General features: G+C 38.3%; 1 long non-coding RNA gene across 1 annotated transcript; it reads right to left on the bottom strand.

Moving 5' to 3' along the window:
• Positions 1 to 4,786: 4,786 nt before the first annotated feature.
• Positions 4,787 to 10,432, bottom strand: LOC308622221. The gene is made up of 2 exons (XR_014016585.1): positions 10,356 to 10,432; positions 4,787 to 5,307 (listed from the first exon to the last, which is right to left on the bottom strand). It is a non-coding gene; the product is annotated as an uncharacterized lncRNA (long non-coding RNA).
• Between the last annotated feature and the right edge of the window lie 3,104 nt (positions 10,433 to 13,536).

Here is a 13,536-nt window from a genome sequence, read left to right as displayed (position 1 = left end):
TAACTCCAGCTCCCATTGCCTTCTTTCCAATCCATCCTATACACAGCTTGCCATGAGTAAACTGTAAACATCCTAAAAAAATGTGCCTGGTGCTTCACAATATAACCTCAATCTACCTTGTTAGCCTATTCTCCCACTATTTTTTCACTCTACAAATGCCCTATTTTCCCTACTTTCAACACACATACTTTTTTCAAATTTCAAGTTCCAGCTCTTCATTGTTATATATATAGGAAAGAAACTGACTTTTGTATATTAACCTTGTATCCAGCAACTTTGCTATAAGTCCTTATTAGTTGCTGGAAATTTTTTTTTTTTGATTCCTTGGGATTTTCTACATAATCATGTCAACTTTGAATATAGTTTTATTTCTTCCTTCCCAGTCTGTATTTAAGTTTAATTGCCTTTTCTGGAGTTATTGCATTACCTAGGACTTCCAGTACAAAGTTTAATAGGAGTGGTGAGGGAATTCCCAGTGGTTAGGACTCCGCACTTTCACTGCCAAGGGTGTGGGTCGGGGAATTAAGATCCGAAAAGCCATGAGGTACGGCCAAAAAACAAAGTGTGGTGAGAGCAAACAACTTCACTTTGTTCCTGATCTTAGGGGGAAAGAATCTAGCAATCTAGTTTCTCACCATTATGATGTTAGCTATAGGTGTTTTATACATGTTCCTTATTAAATTGAGGAAGTTTCCCCTGTATTCCTAGTTTGCTGAAAGCTTTTATCATGAGTAGGTGTTGGATTTTAGAAAATGCTTTTTCTGTACCTATTGATGTGATCAAATGATTTTTCTTCTTTACCTTGTAGATGTGATGGATTACATTAACTGATTTTTGAATGCTGAGCCAATTTACACACCTGGAATAAATCCCACTTGGTCATGGTGTATAAGTCTTTTTCTGTACTGCTGGATTTGATTCGCTAATATTTTGTTAAGAATTTTTGCATCTATTTTCATGATAGATATTGGACTGCAGTTTTCCTTTCTTGTAATGTCTTTATCTGCTTTTGCTGGAAGGGTGATGCTTGCCTCATAGAATGGATTAAGAAGTGTTCTCTGCTTCTATTTTCTGAAAGAGATTATAGAGAGTTGGTGTGATTTCTTCCTTATATGTTTCATAGAATTCACCAGTAAACCCATCTGGGCCTGGTGCTTTCTGTCATGGAAGGTTATTAATTATTGATTAAAAATTTTAATAGATATAGGCCTATTTAGATTATTTCTTCTTGTGAGGCTTTTGGTAATTATGTCTCTCAAAGAAATTGGTCCATTTCATCTAGGTTACCAAATCTGTCAGCACAGAGTTGTGCATATTATTCCTTAATTATCCTTCTATTCTTCATAGGATCTGTAGTGATGGCCCCCTTCATTCCTGATATTAGTAATTTGCCTTCTCTTTTTATCTTACTCTGGCTAGAGTTACCAATTCTATTGATCTTGTCAAAGAACCAGACTTGGGTTTCATTGATATTCTTTATCAAATTCCTGTTTTCAAGTTTCACTGATTTACACTCTACTATAATTTTTATTATTTCTTCCCTTCTGCTTACTTTGGATTTAATTTGCTTTTTTTCTAGTTTCCTAATGTGGAAGCTTAAATTATTGATCTTAGATCTTTATGCTTTCCTAAGATATGCACTGCTTTCATTGCAACCCACAAATTTTGATAAGTTGTATTTTCATTTTCATTTACTTCAAAATATTTTAAAATTTCTCCTGAGATTTCTTTTTTTTTTTTTTTTTTGCGGTATGCGGGCCTCTCACTGTTGTGGCCTCTCCCGTTGCGGAGAACAGGCTCCAGAGGCACAGGCTCAGCAGCCATGGCTCACGGGCCCAGCCGCTCCGCGGCACGTGGGATCTTCCCGGACCGGGGCACGAACCCAGGTCCCCTGCATCGGCAGGCGGACTCTCAACCACTGCGCCACCAGGGAAGCCCGAGATTTCTTCTTTAATCCATGTGTTATTTAGAAGTATGTTGTTTATTATTTATTTATTTATTTATTGGCTGCGTCAGGTCTTAGTTGCAGCATGTGGGATCTTCGTTGCAGTATGGAGGATCTTTCGTTGCGGCACGAGGGCTCTTCACTGTGGCTCACAGGCATCTCTCAAGTTGTGGCGCACAGGCTCCAGGGTTTGTGGGCTCTGTAGTTTGTGGCATGCCGACTCTCTAGTTGAGGCACATGGGCTTAGCTGCCCCACAACATGTGGGATCTTAGTTCCCTGACCAGGGATCAAACCCACGTCCCCTGCATTGGAAGGCAGATTTTTTACCACTGGACCACCAGGGAAGTCCCGAAGTATGTTGTTTAATCTCCAAGTTTTGAGGGAATTTCCAGGTATCTTTCTGTTATTGATTTTCAGTTTCATTTCATTGTGGTCTGAAAGCATGCATTTTAGGATATCTATTCTTTTTAACTTGTTAAGGTGTGTTTTATGGCCCAGGATGTGGTCTACCTTGGTGAGTGTTCTATGTGAGCTTGAGTGTACTCTGCTGTTGTTGGATGAAGTGGTTTAGAAATAACAATTAGATCCAATCGATTGATGGTGCTGTTGAGTTCAACTATGTCCTTACAACTTTTCTGCCTGCAGAATCTGTCCATTGCTGATAGAGGGTATTGAAGTCTCCAAATATAGTAGTGGACTCGTCTACTTCTCCTTGCAGTTCTATCAGTTTTTGCCACATGTATTTTGACACTCTATTGTTGACGCTCTGATTTTAACTGAGCAGTTTATGATTACGTTTTCTCCATCCTCTTAGCTATCAACTATATTTTTTAAAATTTTACAGTTCTGAAACTTCAATCTGTCTGCTTACATTACCCATCTGTCCTTGCACGTTGTCTACTTTTTCCATGAGAGCCCTTAGCAAATTAAACATAGATGTTTTAAATTTCTGTTCTGTTCGGAGAATTTCAACATCCCTGCCATATCTGAGTCTGGTTCTCATGCTTGATTTGTCTCTTCAAATTGTGCTTTTTCTTGCCATTTATCATCCTTTGTAAATTTTTCGTTGGAGGCCAGACATGATGTATCAGGAAATAGGAACTGAGGCAATTAGGCTTTTAGTATAAGGTTTTATGTGAATCTATATAGGAGCTAGGCAATACTTAACGTTTTCTGTAGCTCTAAGTGGCAGAGGCTTGTTTCCTCTATTTTCCTTGTTGTTTTGTCTTCTTCCCTGTTGTGTTTTTTCCCTAAGAATTCTTTGTTGAAGAGTCTGTCTTGGAGCTCTAAGTCATACTCCACAGATACTACACTGGAACTCTGTTATCATGGTGGAAGGGTATTTGGGAAGCATTCAATAATCTTATATCTCTGTCTTTTATTTGGCCTGGGTCCCTGGGCTGTGACCTTCAGAAGTATTTCTTAGACATTTTTTTTCTCTTCTCCCATGATATAAGAAGGCTAAAGGGGGCTGAAATTGTCTAACTTGCTTTTCCCCAGGTGAGATAAGGCTCTGGTAGAGTAATTTCCTTCAGAGGGCAGGCCTTTGTCATGGAAAATGATATGGGTGTATTTCAAAATAGTTACCTTCTCCTCCCCTGAAACACAAGGGGATCCCTGATCTTAATCATGAGAACTTGGTGGGGTTTCTGGGGATAAATCCTATAAAGTGTGGAGGTTCTCCTAAGAGTGGGGTTTTTGTTTTGTTCTGTTTTGTTTTGTGGTTCGCGGGCCTCTCACTGTTGCGGCCTCTCCCGTTGCAGAGCACAGGCTCCGGACGTGCAGGCTCAGCGGCCATGGCTCACGGGCCTAGCTGCTCCGCGGTATGTGGGATCCTCCCAGACCGGGGCATGAACCCGTGTCCTCTGCATTGGCAGGCGGGCTCTCAACCACTGCGCCACCAGGGAAGCCCAAGAGTGGGGATTTTAACTGTCAAGACAGTTAGCATCCAGTAACTTGTCAAAGTTACCATTTCACTGTTCATATCAGTTACTGGCCCAAGCAGCTCTGCTCCTGGTAAGCTGATCTCTAATGTGATTCTATCTGGCTGTTTCTCCAGTTTGGGAGTGATGGTTTGCCCTATGACCTCAATTCTCCTTCGGATCTAAGAAAAGGCATTGATTTTTCCACCTGTTCAGCCTTTTTCTTATGATTCCATTTTCTCCATCCTCTTTTAGCATATCAACTATATTTTTTAAAATTTTATAGTTCTGAAATGTCAATCTGTCTGCTTACATTATCCATCTGTCCTTGCATGTTGTGGCATGTGTCTTGCTGTGAGGATGGAGTGATGACTTCAGCGCCTGATATGCTGGAGCTGAAACTGGTAATTGCCTACAAACTCTTTTTTATTTATTTTATTTTTTTGCGGTACACGGGCCTCTCTCTGTTGTGGCCTCTCCCAAGTGACGCCCAGGCTCCGGACGCGCAGGCTCAGCGGCCATGACTCACAGGCCCAGTGGCTCCATGGCATGTGGGATCCTCCCGGACCGGGGCATAAACCCGCATACCCTGCGTCGGCAGACAGACTCTCAACCACTGCGCCACCAAGGAAGCCCCCAAACTCCTTTTTAAAAGTTCTTCCCCGTTTTCACTGTAAAGCAAGGCTGAAATAATCCTGAGGAGTCTTCCCTGATCTCTCTCTGCTAAATGAAAAGCTCCTGCCTGTGTACTCTAGTACTTGGTACAACTACAAGTATTTCATATATTGACTCTTAGCTCTGTGACTCTGTGAATGCCTGGAGAACAGGCTTTTTGGCTTATCTTTGCATTTCTTGCATATGGTATAAATAATTGTCTGCTTAATTGAAAGGAAAAAGGAACAAAACACTGTTCACTAATTAAAAACAAAGTACTACTTTTATTTGGCTCACTTCTCCATTTATTAGATAACCACATGTGGAGAGGCACCAAGCACTTAAGTTTTACATAACTACAAAGTTATCACAAATCCCAAACGTTTTAGCCACAGATACTTCACCTACTCTGTTTAAAGAAAAAGCTTTCAAAACATCTGACTTAGCCTGATACAGAGACCCTGAATAAATGGGAACTACATATTTTTAAATGCTTGTACTTCCTGTTCTAATAATGTCTTCTTTAAATTGAATCCAGCATAAAAGGGATGGAAATATGTAAGGTCATGATGCAAATGCTTTTGAGAGATAGTGAAATTAATCTGTACAACATGGAAAAAGATGTAATGTGCACAGAAGGTCTGCAAGGATTCACTGAGCCATCTGGGCTTCCATGGCTTGTGCTGTCCATTCTGGTGCTGTCTGACTGATTTTCTCCAAAAGGTTATTCACTTGGAAACAAAGCGATTGGATCTGTTTGTCCCACGTTGGCAGGGCTTCTCGTGCTAAAGAAAAAAGGAATAATGTACAAAGTTGAAATTACTCCTTTGCAACCACAGTGAATGTTGAGTTAGAAGATAAATACAGTAACATTGATTTTTAAAAGTTTACTCCAAAAATCTTAGTTAATGAAATTAAGCTAATTAAGAAATAGTTAAGAAAAGTACCCCAATCACTGGCACAAAGTATAAACAAAACAAAACAAAACAAAAAAACACAAAATAAAACCAAACCACCTCAACTGCAGCAGTCAGACAGACAACTTCACTGAGGCCACCTGTTCCCTCACCAATGTCTACTGCTTCGTAAGACACTGCCACCCACTGGAGAAAGTGAAACTTGAAAACACTACGTTCAGTGAAAGAAGCTAAAAGGTCACATATTGTAGGGTTTCATTCATATCAAATATCCAGAACAGGTAAATCCATAGAGACAGAATAGAAATTGGTTGCCAGGGGTTGGGGAGAGAGGTGTGAGGAGTAATTGCTTAAGGGGCATGGGATTTCCTTTTGGGAAGATGAAAATGTTCTGGAACTAGGTAGAGGTGGTGGTTGCATAACACTGTAAACATACTAAATGTTACTGAATTTTTCGCTTTTAAATGATTAATTTCATGTTATGTGAATTTCAACTCAATTAAAAAATAGTAGTGGAGGAATAGGTATTGCTTTACTAACAGTAAAATTTACTATAAATTTATTACCTAATATTGTTACAGATCAATGGAACCAAATAGAGTACAGAAATAGATCCGAACATTTATGTGGAACCTAATATACGCCAAAGATCAGAAAGCATGTTTTATTTAATAAAAGATATTTGTATAATTGGCAATCCATCTTTAAAAAAAAACAACTAGACCATGCCTTAAAATTATTCACAAAAAATGAACTGCAGACCGATTGAATTTCTAAATATAAAACAATAAATAAAATATTAGAAGACATTTTAGGAAAATATTAATTTTATCCCAAAATGAGGGAGACTTTCTTTTTTATTTTAACATCTTTATTGGAGTATAATTACTTTACAATGGTGTGTTAGTTTCTGCTTTATAACAAAGTGAATCAGCTATACATATACATATATCCCCATATCCCCTCCCTCTTGCGTCTCCCTCCCACCCTCCCTATCCCACCCCTCTAGGTGGGAGGGAGACTTTCTTAACCAATACAGAAAACACAAAAGCCACAAAATTAAAAATGGACATATTTGGCTACAAAAGAGCTTTTAAATGTGTTTATGGTATGCATTGCGTTACAGAAACACAACCGACAGAAAGAGAAAAATATCTGTAACACAGATAGGAAAGGTGTGGAGGGGGAAGGAAGGAAATAGACAAGAAAAACGAACATGAATTCACAGAAAAGGAAATACTAATGGCCAATACATGGAAAGATATTCAACTTCACTAGTGCCAAGGAAATGCACAATAAAACAATAACATAGTATTTTCCCCCCAACAATTGGCAAAAGATAAAAAGAAGAAGAATATCCAACTCTTAAAGATTCATTCTCTCATACTGGTGGAAGTGTAAATGGCTACACCTTTCTGGAAAGCAAACTGGCAGTAGCTCTTAAGAATCAAAACATGTATATCCTCTCATGCAAAGTATGCAACTTCTGAGACTCTGTTCTACAGAACTAAGTGTCCCAGTATATAAAGATATGCACAAGGAAACCGCCTGAATGTCCATCAACAGGTGAATAGTTGAACTCCACGAAATATTATGCAGCTATTAAAACAAATAAATTAGTTTTATATCTAGTGACTCGCAAATATATTCACGGTACATTAACTTAAAAAAAAAAACAAAACCACTTTGGGACTTCCCTGGTGGTCCAGTGGCTAAGACTCTGAGCTTCCACTGCAGGGGGTATGGGCTAGATCCCTGGTCGGGGAATTTCCACGTGTCAAGCAGTGTGGCCAAAAAAATCCCCAAACAAACAAACAAAAACAAACAAAAAACACTTCATAGAACACTATGTACATTAAAGTATAATGCCACTTTAAAAAATCCCTACATGTTTTTACTTATCTATATAAACATGTAGAAAGGCACATGAGACTTTAGACTGACATTAGTTATGCCAGGCAGCTGGGATCAGAGGAATGCAGGTGAAAGTGGAAAGACATTACGGACTCTTCCTTTATTCATCCTTGTAATGTTTTACTTCTCATTATGAGCAGATTTACCATTGTAGTTTTTAAATCTAAGAAAATTAGAAAGTAAAATATCCCATATTCTATCAAGTTGGTATATGTTAATTTAAACTGTGTTTACTTGGTGATGCCTCTGCTATACTCTTCATCGTACATTGTGTTTGCTCATTCAATAATTATTTATTTCCCACTTACAACGTGCAGGGCACTGGAAAAGATGTTGGATATACCACGGAGAACAAGAGACACTTAATATCTATCACTAGGAAGTTGAGATTGGTTAACAGAAACAGACATTTAGACAAATTCAGAAATTCAGGGTGACAAGAATGTATAACTTAAAGCCATACCTAACGTGGGATGTCAGGAAAATCATTATTGATTAACATTGTTGAAACTAAGACATTGGGACAAATAGAAGATGGCTGGAGAGGCTGCTTGTGGAGAGGGATGACTATTTTGGAATGTTTAAAGTGGGAAAGAATTTACAATGCTGGAAAAAACAAAAAGTCCTGTGAGCTGGATTGGAAAGAGGAAGCCATAAAGGATCACGTAGGACCTTTTGGAGACTTTGTAGAATCTTAGTCTACAAGCAGTGGGGAAGCCATTCATCAGCATGTCAAGGAAGAAAGTAACATTTAATAATTTGTTTTTTATTTCTTTTTTCTGTTTGTTCGCATTTTTAAAAGATCACAATCCCTCTGGCTCTACTAGGGCAACGGGACTAGAAAGGAGCTATTGTAGATGTGAGAAGAAAAGCTAAAAGGCTATTTCTTAAGCCCAGAAGGGGTTTTGGGGGTTCAGAACAGGCTGGTGACAGTAAGAAATGAAGAAAAGTACATGGATTCCAGATACACTATGAGGTAAAATTCAAAGGATTCTGGGCAGTGAAGAAGAGAAGGGGTCAAGGATAAGGAATGCTGGAGAAAGTGAACAGTGTAGTTTCTGGCTGGCTGGCTGGCTGTTCTGGGAGGCAGGCAGTGGAGGAGATAGTGAATTCAGTTTTGGGTATATTCATTCTGAGAAGCCCGCGAAGCAATCAGGTGGGAAACACCTATTAGTCAATTAGAGCCGCTGAACCTGGGACTCAGAAGGGAGATTTACACTAGAAGTCTAAGCGCTGTCTGCATAGAGATGGTAACTGAATCAATGGGAATAGGTGAGATTACCTAGGGTAACAGTAGAGTGAGGAGAAAAAGGCCGAGGAGTATGTCCCAAGCAACCCCAATATTTAAATTTAAAGCACTTTAGAATCTACAAAGACAACTGGGAAGAATACCTGGAGAAATAGGAGGGAAAACAGGAGAATAGGGTGAAGGAGAAGACAGAAGTCAAGAAGGGGCGGGGGCACTCAAAACGGAGTGAGTGATCAACCCTATTCAATATTCGGAAAAGTCAGGATGAAGCCTGAAAGATAAAAGGATTTTTGTTAAACCGGAAGAGACCTGACCATGTTTAAATATCGATAAAAAGAAGCCAACAGAGAAAAACAGGATGAAAATAGACAAAATAATTGCTAAGCTCAGGTTCCTAAAAAAGATTTCTTTTTTGGAGCAGGGACTGGCAGAGTTCAGAGAAGGGATCCAAAGTGCAAGAGGAAGAACTGGCGAGAGAGATGGAAACCATCTCCCATATAACATGAAAGAAGAAAAAGACAGAATGAGATCTATATTGAACAGAGAGTGAAGGAGGAGAAAAGTCAGAGGTTTAGGAAAATGAAATTTGAAATAGTCATTGCAGAGTACGGAAAAAGTGGACTAGAGAAATGTATCAAGAATCCCGGGCAGCGTCGAGAATCCAGGACCTTGAATTTTGCAGTGGTATCAATCTGTCTGGTGCTCTGACTCTTCTCCAGCAACGTAAGTTAGTTACTCAAGTACAGGCATGGGAAAGATGGAGAATGGGTTCATTCAAGGTGAAGTTTTGCTGGACAGCAGGAACAAAAGCTCGCAAGCAAGTGTTCTGGGGTATCTGTAAAAGAAGTAACTGAATCATGAAAATGATTGAAATCCTGATTTCATGATTCACGATGAATCATGAAATCTAAGCTGGATAGGAAGAACAGTAAAGGTTAAAAAAGGGCTGAGCTGGGCTTCCCTGGTGGTGCAGTGGTTGAGAGTCTGCCTGCCGATGCAGGGGACAAGGGTTCGTGCCTCGGTCCGGGAAGATCCCACATGCCGCGGAGCGGCTGGGGCCGTGAGCCATGGCCGCTGAGCCTGCGCATCCGGAGCCTGTGCTCCGCAGCGGGAGAGGCCACAACAGTGAGAGGCCCACGTACCACAAAAAAAAAAAAAAAAAGGGCTGAGCTGACTGAAAGAAAGTGAAAGTCAATAGACCAGAGGCTCCAATGCAGTCAAGGAAGAGGTGAGGTTGAAGTACCTGAGAAAGACCACTAGAAAGGCTGGGAAAAGGTCATGGTCAGAGTGGGATACTTCAAATTAAAAGTGTACAAGTGGAATGGTTCTGGGTAAGGTCCAGGGCATAAATGAGGTGGGAAGAGGGCTGAGGAGGTATTAGACAATGAGAAAGACAAGAGATCTACTTACCTGTCTGCCTTCATCAGTTTAGTGAGCTGCTGAACAGGATATGCAACTGTCTTTTCTACATGCCCAATACACGGTATGTGGTCAATAAATGTTTGGTGAGTAATTCATGAGTCAACTAATATAACAATTCCAGTTTCAAATTTTTCCACGGCATAGAAAATGCTGCATTAATCAGATTCATGAATATAAGTTCATAAAAATTATTTTAAATTATTTCTTTGGGAAATAAGCTCATTCCATAGGAAGATTCTGGGTCAAAGGAAATTGCTCAACATGTTTTAATCATAAATGTACAACACTTCACTGCCATTTCATTATGATACAAACAAGCAAAAGTTCTTACTTTCAAAATGAACTATTCCATCAATCTGATCAACAAATCCATTCATACGTCCTTCTGTTATCATTTGCGATGCTATCTTTTCTGCCTGTTTAAAAAAAACAATAAATTCTTAGACACTTTAATAATCATTTCTATTTCTTCACATATTCTCACCAAGAGAACTGAAAGCTCTTGGTTTAGCTCCCCATCACTAAGCTTTACGTATGTGTTCATCTGCCATTCATTACAAGAGTAAATCTTTTAAATCTGCCTGTTATATCCCCCCAATTCTTTCTGGGTACAATCCATTATTTTAAGTTAATTGGGATCTGTTTTTCTTGTTGTAAGATTTTAAGCAAGAATCTAGCCTTCTAACCAAATTTTCTCTCTGCTCAAAATCAAACTAACAATTTTTCCTCTCACTGGGATCCACATCTCAAAATATCCCTAGCTTTTCTTATTTTATTTCATTTCAGTTTTCACAGTATTTATCACCCCCAAAACTCTCTAAGACAGTAATATTTTTGAAGAAAATATTGAAAGGAGGAATAACGTTCAAATTTAAAAGGGAAACGAAAGGATTTAAAAGACCATTAAAGGGGAGCAAAAGGTTCTCTACCTAATTCCTAAAGAAATACTTCATGTTTACTGTCTGTTTAGCAAACTGGGTTGTGACAGTCGTTTTAGTAACTCTGACCATCTTCACAATCAACCCTAAATCACTCTTGAACAGACTGTGACTAGCATTTATTGTTAAAAATATATTCACTTCCCTTAGTCTCAGCAAGGGATCATACCTCAAAGCCTAAGAAGGAAGCATCTTTTAATGGTAACTGAAGTCTTGGTTCTGAAATTGTTCCACTTCCTTTACTGTTTGTTGAATGTGTATACGTAAAGGAATTGTATTAGAAAATACTAAATTAAACTTTCACTAACAGATAAAAGGGGATGTGACCATAACTACGTGACTCTAAGCTCTACAAGTGTTGTAGTGAGATGGATGGACCTAGAGACTGTCATACAGAGTGAAGTAAGTCACACAAAAAAAAACAAATACCATATGCTAACACGTATATATGAAATCTAAAAAAAAATTTTTTTCTGAAGAACCTAGGGGCAAGACAGGAATAATGACGCAGACGTGGAGAATGGACTTGAGGACACAGGGAGGGGGAAGGGTAAGCTAGGATGAAGTGAGAGAGTGGCACTGACATATACACACTACCAAATGTAAAATAGAGAGCTAGTGCGAAGCAGCCACATAGCACAGGGAGATCAGCTTAGGTAGACCAGCTCGGTGCTTCGTGACCACTTAGCGGGTGAAATAGGGAGGGGATATGGGGATATATGTATACATATAGCTGATTCACTTTGTTATACAGCAGAATCTAACACAACAATATAAAGCAATTATACTCCAATAAAGATGTTCAAAAAAAAAGTTCTACAAGTTAGGTAAAAGTAAGGTTGATTGCTTGCTTTTACTGTTATTTAAAATTAAGAGAATGTTTTATAGATGTTACCTGAAATACTCTCTAAATACAACCGGTACTTTTTTGGAATTTATACATAGCCAACCAAGCGCTATCATGACTAAGAATAAAATTAACTCCCTAATAACTCAGTCAACTTCTTAAGTTAAATCGAGCACAGAAGTTACAATAGAATAGCCTAGAGTATTACCATAGTCATTCTCTCAAAGAGATGAACTTTTTAAACTATGAGTCAATCTAGGGCAGAAGAAAGAATTAAGGCATAGATCAAATGTTAGTTAAAATTCAGAAACCACTATGAAGTGGATTTAAACAGATACTAAACAAAGATATTCTTACAAAATGGGTATCATAACCTGGAACCCCTTTAAGATTTCCATTCTAGGTCACTTTACCATAAAATACAACTTAAAAAAAAATCAAAGACAATTCCATTACAGTACTATTTTGACATTCAAATAATTTATTTCCATTTACCTTAGGCTTTTAATGTATATTTTTGTTGCAACTGCCAGTATTTATCAGTTACAGTCATCTCTCAGTATCCATGGGGGATTGGTTCCAGTAGCCCCCATGAATACCCAAATCCACGGATGCTCAAGACCCTTATATAAAATGTAGTACTACAATGAATACAGTTGGCCCTCCAAAATATTCCTCCAAAATATCCACAAGTTTTGTATCCACAGATATGGAGGTCCAACTGTATATATTTTATTTTCTCTTTATGTCAATAATTTACTCTCTTAACTTCCTTTTATGTATTGGAAATAAGAAAATACCTTAGCTGTAGGAATCTCTAAAAGGGCTCCAAGTTCCTCAAAGGTAATATTATTATATAATTTGCTTGCAGGCAATAAACTGTGTTCAATAACAGCTCTGTCCAAGATGCTGGAACCTTAAATATAAATAAGAATGTTATAATTTTGAAACTAGTTTTACACTCTTAAAAGATGCATCTTGTTAAAAATTTTCTAGGCATGTACTAACTCATAATCATTGCCTTTATTCCTATCAAAATTTTCAAAGTAACCAAAATCCCTTGATACATTTTGAATAACATGCAGTTAAATACAAATAACATTTAGAAAATGATTGGCAAGTATTTATTAACTACCTGGACAGATTTAATCCTCTGGGTTTGGGGTTTTGCTTCCTTGGACTAGCTATCAACTTCACTAACTTTTCTTGCTATAAGCGCATACTTTTATTAGCAAGCAGCAGCAAAACAATCATGCAAACAATCCTGCTGTTTGTAAGCTTGATAAGTCAAAAAATACTGCTCAGTGGAAAGATCTCTATTCCCCTGGGCACTTCACAAGCACTTTACTCTGAGGCAAACATGAGAAATGTTTGGAAGGCAGGATCCCTTCATGAGATATCAGGCATAGGATCCTCCCTTAAGTAAGATAATACAGGGCCTGACACAGTTATGGACCTCAGACCCCATCCTGAAGATGTGGCTCACCCACTTCTTTTTTTTTTTCCTTTCCAGTTTTATTGAGATATAATTGACATATAACATTGTATTCATTTAAGGTGTACAACATAATGAGTTGATATATGTATATATTGTGAAATGATTACCACTAGAAGTTTAGTTAATTAACATCATCACCTCACACAGTTATAGTTTTTTTTCTTGTGACAACTTTTAAGATCTACTTTTTTAGCAACTTTCCAATATAAAGACCTAAATAAACAGGGAA

Source organism: Mesoplodon bidens (assembly GCF_964165515.1).
Source record: "Mesoplodon bidens genome assembly, chromosome: 1".
Taxonomy (NCBI): domain Eukaryota; kingdom Metazoa; phylum Chordata; class Mammalia; order Artiodactyla; family Ziphiidae; genus Mesoplodon; species Mesoplodon bidens.
The sequence above is the reverse complement of the archived record's forward strand: the minus strand, read 5'-3'. Positions and strand labels throughout refer to the sequence as shown.